The following is a 16,698-nucleotide window of genomic DNA, read 5'->3' as shown; positions in this document are numbered from 1 at the left end:
AAGCGCAGGCCCAGGGACCCCTCTTTCACATCGGCCTGTTATATCACCACCAGGCGGACGATTTTGGAAAAGCAAATTCTTGAGCGGTGGTCACACCGCCTCCTTAGTGTGACTGTGTGTATGTTAGTTTGTTAGTAACTTTGTAGCATGTCAATACCTCTGGTGACCAGTGGCAGGCCTGGGTGACCAAGTGGTACTGTTGAGCAGGCCAGGCAGACACGCACGCACGCTAGCTCACTCACTCTTACGGCCGGACTACACCAAAAAATGCGCTCATATGTGCGTACTGTCCGTGAAGACGCTCGCGTATGCGTAAACGCTCCAGGCTACACCAAGGAGGGAGTATACCGATGTTTCTGGTTGACATTGGCACATTTCACTCAGGTTTTTTCATCTCACTCATGTCACTTTGTCTGCTGACCTCACTCAGCAACGAAATAAAAATAAAATAAACAAAAATTAAAATAAAACAATTCACAGGAGGCAAGCAGTGATCACCCCATGATGTGCACTGCAATGTAGTTTCAAATGCACTACATTGCAGGCGCTTTTTGAGAGTAAAAAACCAAAAAAGAAGAAGAAGACACGTGTGACATGCATGATCTGGGCAGATTGCCCCAGGAAATGTGCCAATCTCAACCTAAAACAACGGTATGTGAGGAAGACCAGATAGTCTGTGTACAAAACGCATACGCGTGCTTAAAAAATAGAACCGATCCTATTTTAGGGAATGCGTATCCGTGGTTCGCGCTATCCGTACGCCTGGTGTAGCCGGCTGAATTGATATACATTGGATCTATCCAAAACGCACATACGCGCGCACGACCCGCATACGCACTGACGCGCGCAAAACGGCTTGGTGTAGCCCGGACGTAAAGTCTCTTAACCCTTAGTTTCTCTTGCACTGACCAATGGACACTTTTTTAGTTTGGCTCTGCACTATTGGGTTGTGTTAGTAGTATTGAGTATTTTGCTTGTGTTTGACATGGCGGTGAGATACTTGTAGCACTGACTAGCATTGACACTAGCTATGGACACTTTTGTTCGGCACTGTATTGATAAGTCATGCTTGAGTATTGCTATTTGCTTTTTTAAGTATGGCTGTTACACTTATGAGCGTTGACTGTTTTTGACACTTTATGTATATATTCTTCGTTCCCTATCCCCTAATCCTAGGGTCGGGTACTATCTTAAGTCGATGCTAGACTGGAATCCTGTGACGTATAGGACACGCTCCAGTGACCGGCTCACATTAAAGGTCCCCAAAGTAAAAACTGAACTAGGGAAGATAGCCTTTTGCTTTAATGCCCCAACCACCTGGAATGAACTACAGCTTACATTCAATATAGGATCTCCTATAACATATGGTCATTTTAAATCCTTGATTGCAGATCTTCCTGCAAAAGTCTGCAATTGTTTCTAAACTTGTTTTTGTAAATGTTCTGTAAAGGTTTTGTGAATATTGATTGTACTGTGATGTATCTCGACGGCACTGCAAATGAGGGCAACCTCAATGTCTCTCGAGTATAAATAAAGGTTTGAATGAATGAATGAATCTACACTTTTCTAGTTTAACATTCATTTGTCTCCGAGTTCAATCGAGATTTTACTGTGTGACTTGAATATTATTTATTTGACATAGATCACTTTTGTCAGATTTTGTGATCATCAACAATGTCAGTGTTTGTGATCATCAACAATTGTCTTTCTCAGAAGTAGAACCAATGAAGCGAAGATGCAACAGAAACACATTCTCAGTAGGAGAGGAGAGTGCACAGTGCCTGTAAAAATGCTGCAGGGATCAGGGGGCTGGTTCCCATGTAAAGAGATTTACTTGCAAATCTGCTTTTAGAAACTCATGTGTAGTGCCTTTTGAGAAAAGGGATTAGGGTTTTAAATCGCTAACTTAATAACAGCTTAAAGAAAAGCAAATTCCTAAATCCAAGTGTTGAGGAGATGGTCCTCTTGCTGTAGAAAAGTAAACCATGAATTAAAACGATAATTATAGATATTTGACTACTGATATGTTAAAAGACAGTGGGTTCTAAACCCAGAGGAAGACTATATTGTGTGACACGTTGGTTTCCTGTACCTTTAATACATTTCTTCTGTGCAGCCTCATCCTTTTCAACATGATTACCTGCTGTGGTCAGCACCTCATCAACACAGGTGTTCACTACTTCTTTGTATATGCCTGAAAACACAATGGATTAAAACAACAACTGACCATTCGCTTTAATGGGCAAACAATCAGATTGTTTATGGACTAATGTCCTGTCTGTATCAAATATTGAACTTTTGAGGAAACTTTTATTCTGGCAGATTTGGAGGATTGCATCACTGTGTAATGGGTCAAGGATATTTATGGTGCCCTGGTGGCACCAAGAAAAAAAAAAAAAAAAAAAACATGACAAGCTCTTAGTTTCCAATTGAGAACCTAAGAGGGGACAATAATTCAGGGATATGTCATGCAATGATTTTCACATCTTCTTCACCAGAGTAAAACTGTAGGAAATTACTTTATAAAGTATTTTACAATTAATACATTTATATTCTAATTCGATTCTATAATTCACAAATGGGAGTCAGTCTAGTCGTGACAACACTGTTTGGAAAGAAGAAAGGTGAGACAACCAGTTCTCCCAAAAGGAAACCTATAACCTATAGGCCTATCCTATAACCTGGTATGTTCCTTCGATAAATTATTTAATTATTATTATTTAATAAAGCCCATATTCACCCAGACGCTCATCTATCTAGCCTATTTATTAATAAAGAGGCCGCCGCCAATTTACATGGGTAAGCTGTGATAAATGGACCTGGTTTCAGCTTGAATTAAGGGGTAGGCTAAATATAAAAGAACTCACAACTGCTACAAAACAGGAAGTCACTTCTGTTGCAAAAGAGCAGGAAAGTAAAATAGCAGCATTTCAGCCTTATGCGTAACACGTTTCTGTTTCGCCACTTTTTTTTACTATTATATATTTTTTTAATTTGACAAATCTCTTTAATGATAGGGCACACTGACTGTCTACAGCCGTAGAGATTAATCTCCTTCTGGATAGAGCGCATGTTGTTGACCTACTTTGGGTTTGTTGTAGCCCTAAAACACCGTCATGGATCGACCTCAACCTGTGGTTTAGCAGTTTAAATAATTTGCCATGTACGTCTACAAAAACGTTCAGATTCCAAAGATAAGGTGCTTACTGAAGGTTTACAGATGTCATAATATGGTACGCTCAAGCAGAATTAATCGTATCTTCCGTATTGTTTGATAAAAAAGTATTTTAATCTGATCGGTTACCATTTTCTAAAAAACTTCGATTGTATCAGAGTGCAATACACCTCACAACCAATGGGGGCGCGTTGAAAAATCCGAGATGTCCGCCGATTGGATTAAAACGCTTTTTTATTAAACAATACGGAGGTTACGGGTAATTCTGCTTGAGCGTACCACATTGTGACATCCGTAAACCTTCAGTAAGCACTTTATTCTTGAAATCCGATCGTCTTTTTAGACGTACGTGGCAAATTGGCCAAACCGCTCAACACCAGGTTGAGGTCGATCCATGACGGATCGTGAGATACGACCGCCATGTTTCAGGGCTAGCTTTGTTGGTGGTGTGGTTGTGTGTGGTTAATGTGCACGCAGCTTTACTCACGGTGCACGGGAGGACCTGTAGCGTGGTGGTGGACTGGACTGGTAGTGCACTTCAGACGAAAACCTCCACTCCAAGTCCACTGTCCACTCAACAAACACGCGCATCGGCAGGTGGGGCGGGCATCACTCGGGCCTCTCCTCCACCACGCAGGGAGGCAGGGTCCCTCGCTCTCCACTGTCCAATCCTCGTGTGGATCGCCGTGGTCCAGAATAGTAACAACACGCCGCCCTCCCCCTCCGCCTCGCGTCACACAGCAGCCCTCTTTACTAGCGAATTCAAACACCGGCTCATCTTCCAGTTCCAGGCAACAGACACTACTGAGAGACAAGGTCAACGCGCAAGGACCGCTGTAGCAGACACACACACACACAGAGAGAGAGAATATTCTCTAAGGTAATATGTGATTTAATGTAGGTATGTATGTGGCTGGTAGGAATGATGACGAAACGCCGCTGTGTCAAGTCTGTTCACGATGATTTAGTCGCGTGTCCCACACAGGCATGATCGCCCACACATTTTGTTTCGGCATTTTCAGAAAACACGTGATTTGAAGCAGCTATTCGTGAATTTCTTTAACTGCTAAATGGTTTTATTTCTCTTTCATTAAAGAGGTTCACTGAAGGATTCCTCCCTTATATTATGACATCCATTGCGTTTGGAGTGCTAGTTTACTCATTGTGTAACTTATAAGTCCTTGGAGATGACAAACTGTACATTGCTTAGTGGTTCCACTTCCATATAGCGGTGTAGTCCACTATTTAAGGCCCCTTGTAATGGCTGGTTCCATCCGGGTTTATAAATGCAGATATTGGTTATAGTAGACTACATTGCTGGGGCGTGCGGTGCGGCGCCCACACAAACACGGCGGCTATTACATCACTGGTTTAGACGTCCTACGTCACTGACAGTGGTAGTGTAGTGTAGTGTAGTGTAGTAGTGTATTGATCAGCATCCGATGCAAGTGAGGAGGACACAGTGTCCTCCTCACTTGGTGCTCATGATGGATGTTCATGATGTTCGTTTACCTAGAACGAGAGTCGAGAGGAAAAGATGTGGAGACTGGAGACTGGGGAGCAACAGTTAACTGAGATATCATCTCAGTCTGTTGAGGATCTGGTCAGAGGATTCCTGTAGGCAGCACTGTCTGGTTGAGGACGTTTTGTTTCCCCATCAGCTGATGAGTTGTAAAAATATCTCATGTCTCATTATGCTTGTTTCCCCTGTCTGTCATTTCCCAGTCATTTCCCAATATAACACCGGATTTCACTGCAGAGTCTTGACTGTTGTATATGCATTTAGTGAAATCTTAGACAGCTTGCAATGACTTGCAATATTCCCCATATAAAGGAAACACCAGAGCCGGGTTGAAAGGCTCTCTTCAGAGAGAGAGAGAGAGAGACAGGCAGACAGACAGACAGATGAGATCAGTCAGCGTTTTTTGTTTCCATGTGCTTCATATGCCTATTTTGCATGTTAACAACCCGTTTTCAAGTCTTGCTTTTGAGTCAAGTTCCATCATTCATTAGCCAATGCCCTGTAAACACTCGGGGCAAGTGTCTGGCATCAGGGCTGCAAGGACTTGAATGCCTGGGGCAAATGTGTTGCACTCAAGTTGCAGCCTTCTCTGCGGGTTCTCTAAACATGCTCACGTTGTTATTGTCCACAATCTCTTGTTTCCTCTATGCAAGGGCCTCACTGAACCTGTGGGTACGAATATTTCAGTGTAAGGGCTGGCCGATATGAGTGAAATGATACAAATTTGCAATAAGGTCACCTGTCTTCAGGCATAGGCCTACTGCAAATAGAAGCAACGTTTTTTTTTCTTTTCTTTTTTAAAACAGCTTTATTTAGATATGATGATATGAGAGTGTATAGAAACAGGAAGTTGAGGGAAGAGAGCGAGAAAGACATGCAAAGTCTCTGGGCTGAATAAAACCAAAGATGTTGCAATAATGTAGTTGATACTAAACTGTCGGCTACTGGTATGCCGCACTGGGTTCTTTGGGGGGTTTCTCTCGCTGTGAGTTTCATTAACTTTAAATTCCATTTCAGTGCAGATTGTGGAAAGCATTCAGTGAGAGGCTTTCAAAGACCTGTCAGCCACTTAAACCCTATACATTTCAAATCAAACTTTATTTATAAAGAAAACTACCATTGCTGCTCAAATGACTCTGTGCGAGTGTGCTTCTGTTATGTTTCCAGTGGGACTACAGTTCCGCCAACCTCCATGCAGCAGTGGCTACTTCCGATACTCGCCGTTCAGGAGCTGCTGTTCCTGACTCTATATAGCATTCGGAGATGGTGGAATAGTTGTCTGGCTACGCAAGACTAGGGCAGACCTGATGGGGATGGGTAGGCTATCTCAGAGCTTGGGGGCAGCGGCCGCAAAGGCATGGCCTACTGAGTGACGACTGCTCAATGCCAGTGTACAGACAGTTACGGTAATCAAGTCTGACTCTGGATGAGATAAATGCCTGAATTGCCATCTCCAGTTGTTTCCGGGGGAATAGGCCTTATCCTTGGTGAGGAGTCCAAGATGGAAAAAGCTGGTTTTAACAACAGCTGATGTTTTTGTCAAAGGTGCTGTCAGAATTACACCAAGGTTTTTGGAAGATGAACAGATATTGGGATTTGCGAGTTTCTGGGGTAGTGGATGGTAAGACAGTACCATGGCCATGGTCTATACCTAGGCCGGGCCACTCCTTTTTTCAACTTTACACCAAATCTCTTTGCTGAAAATAGGAGATATACTCACAACATGTGAGCTTGGGAACATTGGGAACTGGATATGAGTTTGATTACATGTCCCAGGCAAGTCCTCATTTAAGCCCCTAGCTTGGCTCACGAACTAACTAACTATTCAACAACACTGCTTAGGTGAAGTTGGTGTAATGGTAATCCTTTATAAAAGGATCCTCCACATCTACTGTAAGTCATAAGAACAAGTTCAAGTTTTCAGTCTGTGTTTTCCTACTTGTCCCGTATTCCGGTAAACCTGATGTGGATGTTGTCTAGCTCCGCTCAGTCTTACTCTTGACTGTTATTGAATTTGGAATGGGCAGAATTGGAAATGGATTTTCAGTTGTCTACATTGTAACGAAAAACCTGGTTGCCTTTTTTTCTTTCTTTCTTAAAAAAAAAACGTTTCCCCAATTTAGTCTTTGTGAATTCCCAGTGCGTACGTACGGTACTTCGGTTTCTGTCGCTGCCAACCCCATGTTGCCCTGTGATGCCCTGTCTCCTCCATACACAAGGAGTTGACAGCTTTTCACGTGACAGTGAGGTGTTTCAGTGGGAGGGCAAAACACGTGCAGACTCAGACAGGGGCGTCACAAGGGGTAGGAAAGTGGGACTGAGTTACTGGGGCCCAAGGTGGAGGGGCCCTAATAACTTTATCTATTGAAAAATAGCAGATATACAAGCTCCCCGCGCGGCACCGAGTGCCGCGCTGCGAGCTTGTAGATCTGCTATTTTTGAAAAGTTGTGAAAATGTGTGAAAATCTTTGAATATATGTATTTTTTAAGCGAACATTTATAACTCAAATTTTGCTTCTGGGGGTCCCTGGAACTAAATATTTTGAGATGGGGGTCCGTGGCCAAATACATATCATTTTGGGGGTCCTTCACATGAAAAGGTTTGAGCTCCACTGACATCGAAACATAGATTTTTCAAAAAACCTTAGAAGGATTTGAAATATTCAAAGATTTTCATGATTTTTCAAAAATAGCAGATCTACAAGCTCGCAGCGCGGCACTCGGTGCCGTGCTGTGAGCTTGTATATCTGCTATTTTTCAATAGTTAAAGCACAGGGGCCCCACAGTGAATCCTTGTACTCGGGGCCCAGAATTTGGTGCGACGCCCCTGGACTCAGAGGTTCACTATGGCCCCAAGAACCCCTCCGTGCTGAACAGGTGCCCTGACCAACCACTAGGATTTGCTTGTACAGCAACAAGGACACAATACCACCCCAGTGAACGAGGTCAATTGTGTTCTTTGCAGCCCCCCGGGCCAAGCTGGAGGCACCGCTGCCGGGAATTCAAGCAGGGCCTCTTCAATGGTGGCGGGTGCTTTACGTCTACGCTTCCTGGCCTCAACAAGTACCAAAAAGAGAGAGTTTTGGACAGTCCATCATGTGGTGATCATGTGGAAGTGTCTGTCTAGCTCTAGCCTAACTCTTCTCATTACCTGTGCTGTGGCTGTGGGCAGCACCTGTAGTGTTAGTTGGATATAAGGACTTGGTGTTGACAGCCTCAGGGACAGTAAGTACATACAGTATAGCTTGGAATGGCAAACTTTCAGCCCAATCTGACCTCTATTAGGGGTGGGCAATATGGTGATAAATATCGTTGAGACGATACAATGTCTCCACGATATGCCTTTTCAGAGGTATCATATATAGCGTGATACAATTGAGGGAGCCTTGTAAGAAATCCTGTTTAATCGTTAACTCTATCAACGCTTTGAACGTTCCCGTTCGCCCCATTTTTGACGGCGGCGGAACGCCAATTGTACGTTCTTTGGCTCGTTCTTTTGTACCTTGGTTTGATGTCTGTAACCTGATGAGGGGTCGCGCGGGTGTGTACCGTTGAAACAGCTCCCGTAAAAGTACTCTCAAAATCCCACTGGACGTTAGCATCAATGGAGTAACAAAACACTTCCATGTGTTTTTCTCTGGATCTATTGCTCTGTAGCGACTGCGCAGCCTTGAGCAGCCTTGACAAGCGAGAGCCTATCTGAGACCATTTTCACATTAATTCTTGCATGAGGCTGCCCCCTACTGCTGGTAGAGCCACGGTACACCTCTTTAAGAGAAAATTAAAAAAAAAATGAATACATCTTTGTCTATATCATCGCAAAGGTAAGGTGCTTTTGCTGGCACAAAACCCAATAATAAATAACAACATCTGGCAGGGAAAAAGTTAATACAGAGATTCATTGCAGAATTCAATTTAAACCTGTATTTTGGTCTAAATCAGTGGTTCTCAAACTTTAAAATGTCAAGGTCTCCACTTAACTCTGATAGTATACAAATGAAACAAAATGGACCCGTAAGGGTCCATTTGGTTTCATTTGTATACTGTCAGAGTTACATACTTGTAAAGTTCAATTTAGACCTCCCAAAAGGATCCCAGAGAGTCTAGTTTTTGTCAAGTTACTTGAAAAATAACCATAAAAACCAATGTGAAAAAGAATCGTGATAAAATCATGCATCGTGATACAGCTTGGGAAAATATCGTGATATTGTATTTTTCCATATCGCCCACCCCTAACCTCTATGAACTTCCAGTATGAATTTACAAGACACATTTTTTTTAAAAGTTCATTTAAAACACTTCAAAACATTCAGCCCTGTGTAACCTTTTGTTTCTCGAACGTTTCTTCAGTCAAGAATCCTAACTGTTTGTTCTCATGAAAACAGAGCCAAGGTCAAGTGGAGCCTATATACGGTAATGCATTAGTGCTCTTACAGTGAGTTTAGCCGGAATCTTGATAAGAGGAACACAATCTATGAACAGATGTACTGTAGGTGGTTCAGTCAACAGTTAGAGTGTTAATGATGAACTTACCTTTCTTGGAAGTTAAGCTTGGAGGTAATCTTGCCATTACTTAAATGTCTGAGAGACTACACTGAAATAGCAAGAGATGTAATTCTAATAACACTCACCAAAGATCATTACTGCGAGAATTCTGTTGTGGAATTATGGATCAATCGGTATTTGATGAGGCAATAGGAGTCAAGACAATTTTCTAGATGGTGATGGTTATGCTTTAATGTACATGATATCATGGGGAGAAATACAATAACACTGGTACGGTAGTTCTGCCAAGCCGCACAGGGATCAGGCCGTAGTTATACTGTAGCTGCTTGTCACCATAACATGATAGACTGTATCCAAACAATAGACTAGAGCAAACCTTTTTGTCTCAGGGCACCCCAATAATTTGTTTCCTCCGAGGCACCCCTACATTATATTCATAATTTTCACTCCCAGCACCTTATATTTATGCCACATTTTAATATCCATCATTGGCTTCTGAATGAACTGAAAATAACTTTGTAAATGTCCAAATATTATCAAATTATCTCAAGGCACCCCTGGACTGCCGTCACGGCACCCCAGGGTGCCCTGTCACCCACTTTCAAAACCCCTGGACTAGAGGGTATGCGCATGACATCAACGTACCCAGAAGATATGTGGGAACGCCTACTTGGTTGCAAAAAACAGTCTTGAGGAGTCAGTAGGGGTTTCCCAACGAGAGCTTCCAAACTCCATTGCTTCATGCTGCTTTATGCCTTGCCACTCAGTCTAGATGAGTGGCATATGATGCATATCCTCTATAGCTGCCAGGCATAGGTAAGGGTATACATGTGTTTGACACGTTCACACACACAAAACATTGAACCACGGTGTGCATTGTGGAGTTGACGCAGACACAACCTTTCTTTGATGTTACCCTTTGACCTTCAATGCTTGGCTTACGATGTAAAACCTCTTTAATCCAGGGCATGTCAATAACTCTGTGTAAGAAGAAAAGGAATGCTGGGTAAGAAGACATGAGATTAAATCTGTGTCAGGAGGAAAGCTCATATTTGTCCTAATTGGTCATAGTCGAACAACTCTTTCTTAACTAGTTTAACTCGATTCCAAAGTTAGCAGGTAAAGTAGGGTAATCAACCTTTAAAAATATCGGTGGCTGGTTTAAAGCTCACACACAACCCGTCTCAGTATTCAGATTATTATTTCAACAGTCACTCAGGCAGTCAGTTTACTGAATAGATGATGCACCCAAATGCCCGCATTCTATTGTTATTGTATAATGTTATTTTAACGTAACTGTATAGTGTGTTTGTGTATATAATTTATAAGCGCATTGTGTACACTAGTCTGGTATATTAGGTCTGTTGTGTTTTTATGATGGTTTTGGGATGGCGTGATGTTTGTGTTTTTATGTCCTAAGGCAGACGTATTTCATTGTACTGTATGTATACACATGACATGACTATAAAGTTGAACTGAACTGACTGGGGAAATGACACTTTTGCAATTTACTTATTTATAAAGCTGCCAATTTCACTATTATCAAAGGAATTGCATTATATTAAACAACCAAAGAAGATGAATACAAATATGCTTATTATCCTTTTCGGAAAAGTAGTTCCAAACTATTATGCAGTATAATTGTTACTTGATCTTATTTGAAAATGTTAACTCCAAGGTAAGTATTACACCCTCAGCTTTGGAGAAGGCCTACCTTTTGAGCACCCTGGCCACAATATGACTTCCCGTTGGTTCTAGCGGAAGTGGCGGAAGTGCTGTGTTTAACGGAAGTTACGTCATGCGTTGTAGTCTTCCGTTGAAATTCTCACGGCGGAAGTTGAACGGTCTCTGCCTGATGTTGTCACCAGGCTTTTCTCTTCGCAGATGAGTGAGCCTGGCTACGCGAGGCTAACTTTTGAGAGGAGCTGTCATCCCATAGACATCATCTTTTCAACATACGTAGACCTACTTTAAAAACTACATGCATATCGCAGACATCATTGATCATACCTTCAAAATTACAAGCAGACATCATGTGTTCCACATGCCTTCAAAACTATTCCAGGACATAATTAGGGTATACATGAGTCATAAGAAAGAGTAAATCACCCAAATGATCTCTTCATTCCCTTGTATACATATTGTAGACAGTATGGAATACTATGGATTAAATGGCAACTTTTTTAGAATTTCTTTATTCTTGAGCTTGCACTTACTATGGGGAGAAAATGGTAATCGAGCGACATAGTCACTGTAATGACAATAAGTTGCAGTATTATGACTGTTATGCTCAATGCCATCATATGACGGTGTCACTTGCCGAAAGGGCCACTTTCAGCAAGACAAGTGACCACATCCTCATACAACCTTTTTGACATGAAGTGCCATGTTTTCATTTTCTTCATAGTCAGTGTGCCATATCAATAGGCCTATTTAGTTTAATTATGACATATCAACATTTATTTTTTTCCAATTGATTTTTTTTGATAAATAAAATTGATTTGATAAATAAACCTTTATTTTTGTTCTTCTTTAGAAATATATTCTTTTACATTAGGATGTAGGCCTAATGATAATTAGACTCAAGCAATAACCCAGACTGCAAATAGATATGAGCGCACTCTCTCCTCTCTCTCTGCCAGTGTGCAGTGATCACCCACCTCTGTGCCAATGTTGGCACCCATGCCTAAGGTTGCCTACTTCTTCTTTATGATGTAACTAGTCCAATTGGGCAGATTGCTCTACTGATTAGAAATTGATAACGGTGTTGCGTCTCTGTCTTAGATTTGAAGACTTGTAAGCTAGATGACTGCACTTTTACATGAAATATGCCTTGCAATGTCATTGATGATGGCATTGTAATTGGACCCATTATTGAAGATGTACTGCAGGGTTCCCCAATAGGTGGCCCGCGGGTCATTTGCGGCCCGCGGGGAGCTACTGTCTGGCCCACACCAACCCCAGTAATAATGGTGGTATAAGAGCAGCAACAACACTAGTATATCGTCGTTGTCGGGTGGAAATCTCGTATCTCCAAATTTGTACGTTCTTTCACAAATCATCGCATCGCACAAAAGTAGTGAAAACAGCAGATCTACAAGCACACAACGGCGTTGTGTGCTTGTAGATCGTCTGTTTTCACTAGTTTAAATCATTTTTAAAATGATAAATTCAAAACGAACGGTTTTGGACATATAAGATTTTCACCCGACAACGACGGAAACTGTCACTGGAGTCGTGGGAACGCCACCGTCGCCCCCTGCAATGTTGTGGCCCTCGGCTTGGTACCCTAGACATAATTCGGCCCTTGGGGAAAACTAATTGGGGAACCCTGATGTACTGTATATCCCCTTCATGCATTTGATAGACAAAATGAGTCATTTTCTTCATTCATTCTTTTATAACATAGTTTCTAGTGAGTATGAGATTTGTCGCCATTTTAGCACCGACCAACCACCACTGATATACAGTTTCTTTTCAACGCTCTTGTTCCTACAAAATCCCATTCAGTTTACCAAGACAGAGACACCAACACTGTGTCTGTTCTTTCTGAGTTTCCCAAAACACTTTCTGGACTGGTCACAGGTAGTGTATTATTGCTCCTGAGAAATGTAGTTGGTGTTGCTGTCACCTCCATGGTTACACAGCCGAGCTGACCTGAAATTCAACACCATGGGTCTGAATATCCCCTCAGTGCGATAAACTTGAGAACCCATTTGACAACCCATATCTGTCCAATCTAGGAAGAATGCAGTCTTTCAGGCCTCCTGCCAAGTTGACCCTTGGTTTTGATCTTGGCCAGAAGGAGGAGGCCAGGAGTTTACAACAACATTAATGATACACCTCTTCCTCTTGACTCCCACCATTCACCTCCATGTCACCTGATATGATCAGCTGCGTCATTTGGGCAATTTGATTAGAGAGACACTGTTTATAATTGTTGGCTCCCTGCCTTCTTCCCTCGGTGCTGCTCACTTAACCAAACACTGTTGTTTGTATAAGCTTATGTACCTTACGGGTATGTTACGGTAGCAGGTGCTTCTATAAAGTGCTGTATAAAGGGGGGTGGTGCGCCCAAATTGGAGGGAAATGTATACACAGGCTGACACCGTAATCAAGGGCAAGCAGTTGTTTGTGATTTCGTGATTGGTTTGGAGGAGCCACGGCCTTCCAGCTGTCTGGAATAGTAGTTTGTTCTTGGTGTGTAAGACGTGTTTGTTGTCTCCTTACTGCTGTTGTAACCATCAAGTCAAATGAAGGTCAGAAAATAAATGGCAGTTGATATGATGTCCTGGGGTTTTAAGACGAGCACTAAGCAGCGGATGTCCATTCATAATGGTCATTTTGTAACGGGACACTTGAATGTGCTTTGTTATTTAGGTGCCTGGTAGTTCAGCCAGTTTGTGCACTGCTCCTGCGTAGTGTATGTTCCGAGTCGCGAGGATGTTGTGCTTTTGTTGTGAACCACACAACACAAGTATTCGGATAGAGAACTTGTGTTGGCACATCTGAACATTTTTGCATTTTCTTTTTTAACAGAGTTTAGTTTATATTAGTTTGTTTTCCGATTATGCTACCAGCTGAGTGTATTGGTCGTTCATATTCAGAATTATGAATCTAAGCTGCTTATGAGGCCTGAGGCGCCTTTATACATTGTCATCACGTTCAATCAATCAAGTCCAATATATACACCGAATGTTGTGGGCACTCAATATTTAATCAGATTAAAGTGGATTATACCCAGTCCGTGGCTTTCTCTAAAAGACGCTTAATTCAAATTAAATGAGCAATATATCAAAAAGACATTGAGGATTAGATTTTCACACACAGGGCTGCAATTTGTGGATGCATTAAAGTTTCAGTCCAGCACTGGGAGTGACTTTGGATCTTAGACGAAGTCATTACAGAGACCGTGCTGGAAGGATGTGTCCTTATGGGTTGTAGAAGTAGTTCTCTGAAAATATAGTAAAAACTGTTCTGGGGTCATTAGTCTGCAGGAAATTGTTAAGTCATCTGAATAACACAGTTCTTGTGTCTATTTTTGATCTGTCGAATGCAATGAAGTTACCTTTAACAACTGACTGTGTTCCTTGTAATGTCATTCATATCAGTATCAGTTGTTGGATGAGTCACAGACCAGAGTGACTCATTTGGATAAACTGCCCTCTGCTGACAGAACTTTGGGGAAGAAGTGATTAAAGGTATATTCAGTGATTGTATTTCATTCAAATAAAAATATAATTGGTACATTTTCCATTCATTCTCCTCACTAGAATGTGTGCTGACCATATAAGGACTTCCACCATGGCCCGTGTTGCGAGCATAGCTAGATTCGGTTTTCAGAGGTGGCCAGCCAGTCCTCGACCAATCAGGGTAGAGTGTGGCCGTAGTTATGTTATGATGTTTAGTTATGACGGTCAAAATAAAAGTTTTGAGAACCACAGTCGCTCTGAATTAAGAATGTCTGCTAAATGCCTAGATTGTAAACTACTGGACTCATAAAATGCCACAGTCTCGTAGTAAATCAGTATCATACATATCCTGAAGCTGGAGACGTAGGCCTACCGATATTCAGTGATGGGGTCTAATGATCAAAACGAGAACATTATAATGGTGTAAAAAATCACACCCGTGTGAACTGAGCGGTGGTTTACCCCCCCCCCCCCTTCCCCCCTGTGTGTGTGTGTGTGTGTGTGTGTGCGTGTGTGTGTGTGTGTGTGCCTGGTCTGGCCTGGCCTGAACAACAGCGCCCCTCCCTTAACATGTGTGGTCATAAAAGGTACTGCAGGCCTGCAGGCTACATACAGACACACACACACGGACGGACGGACGCATACACACACGGCCACGTATAGGAGACGGTGTAACCACCGCTCAAAAATCTATAAAAAAACTAAAAATGTCCACGCTGTAAGGCCAGTTAGGGACAAGATGACCCCCAGACACTTTCATTATCACTGAATACACCTTTAAGTGAATATGCATGAGACTCTACAAGAGAGCAACCTGATCTGTGGAGAAGAGCAACGAGAAAGAGACATCATTTATTGATGACTGCAGCTGGGCATCACGTGACCTCCACAGCCTCTAAGATTAAAACGTTAAAAGATAGGATTCGTGCATTTAGCAGATGCTCTTATCCAAAGTGACTTCCAGGTGCGTGCAAGATCAGAGTTAATGGCATGAATCCTAGTAAACAAATGACTGTACTGAGCAAAGAAAAACAACGTCGTAATTAGGATAGGGGTGGCAAGTGTCCTTGATCCAGAGACGCTTGACCCCTAACTGCTCCCAAGCATGGTTTCCGCTGCAATTGGTGTGAAATTTTAAAGGCTTTTAGATGAAGGTGCTGTGCTATCTAAATGCACCATTTATGTATTTATTTATGTACTGTTTAGAATAGGACTTTCTCTAGGCCATTCAGTCAGTCTTTCACATTTTGTGGCTATTGACAATTTGACATTGTCCCTGTGAAGTCCTGTTTTATTGAATTCTGCGTTCTAGTGCAGCACAGATTCTTGCAATAATTCTTGAAATAAAGTGTTAATTTAACTCAAATTAACAAATGGAACCAAATGGAACCTTTACATTACATTATTTTGAGTGAAATTAATACTGTGTGAAACTGCAGCTGCTGTGAACGTCATCTCTGGCCTCTTATCCACCTAATGGTAGTTATGCCATACACACGCTTGTTTTAAATTATAACTTGCATCATGTGATGCCATTGTGAGCAATTGACACTTCTGTATGGTATGGGAACACCTTGCAGCCTTGCACCTTGCACCTTGCTTACACACACACACACACACACACACACACACACACACACACACACACACACACACACACACACACACACACACACACACACACACACACACACATTATGTCTGTGTATAAGCCCAAAACGTGTTCTGACAAACTGCCTGTGAACATTCGAGCAAGTATTACATTCATATGAATGGACAGCAAATTGCTCCTACAAATGTAAATAGTTGGAAATTAAATTTTGAGCGAGAGAGCTCATGTTTGTGTTTCTCCCTGTTTTATATACAGTCAACGCCACGGGTTGTCAATGTCCACATGCTGGTAATAAAGACTATACACAGGCACAGCCGACAGTTTCTCAATGTTCACATGCTGGTAATAAAGACAATAAAGAAAAGCGTGACTGCGCTGTTGCCGATCTCAATTTTCACACAGGATCAGGGCATGTTTGCTTTGTAAATAACAGTGTGTGATTCTGACTGCTTACCTTATTTATATTTCTCTCCGCTGTCTCCACCCAGTTTCCATTACTCTACCGCTGCCCGAGGGGAGGGGAGGGCTGGGTCTCAAGGTGAATGAGGGGTGGTGGCAAGGTCTGGTCTCTCAGGTAGGGGCGAGCATGGTGGTGGCACGTGTCCTCTAACAAGGATAGTTAACTGTGTGTGTGTGTGTGTGGACATGCATGCATTTGTAAATGAATTGTTAAATGTGCAGTGGAGAGGAT

The sequence above is a fragment of the Nannobrachium achirus genome (assembly GCF_963921795.1).
Source record: "Nannobrachium achirus genome assembly, chromosome: 23".
Lineage (NCBI taxonomy): Eukaryota > Metazoa > Chordata > Actinopteri > Myctophiformes > Myctophidae > Nannobrachium > Nannobrachium achirus.
This window is presented reverse-complemented; position numbering follows the sequence as displayed.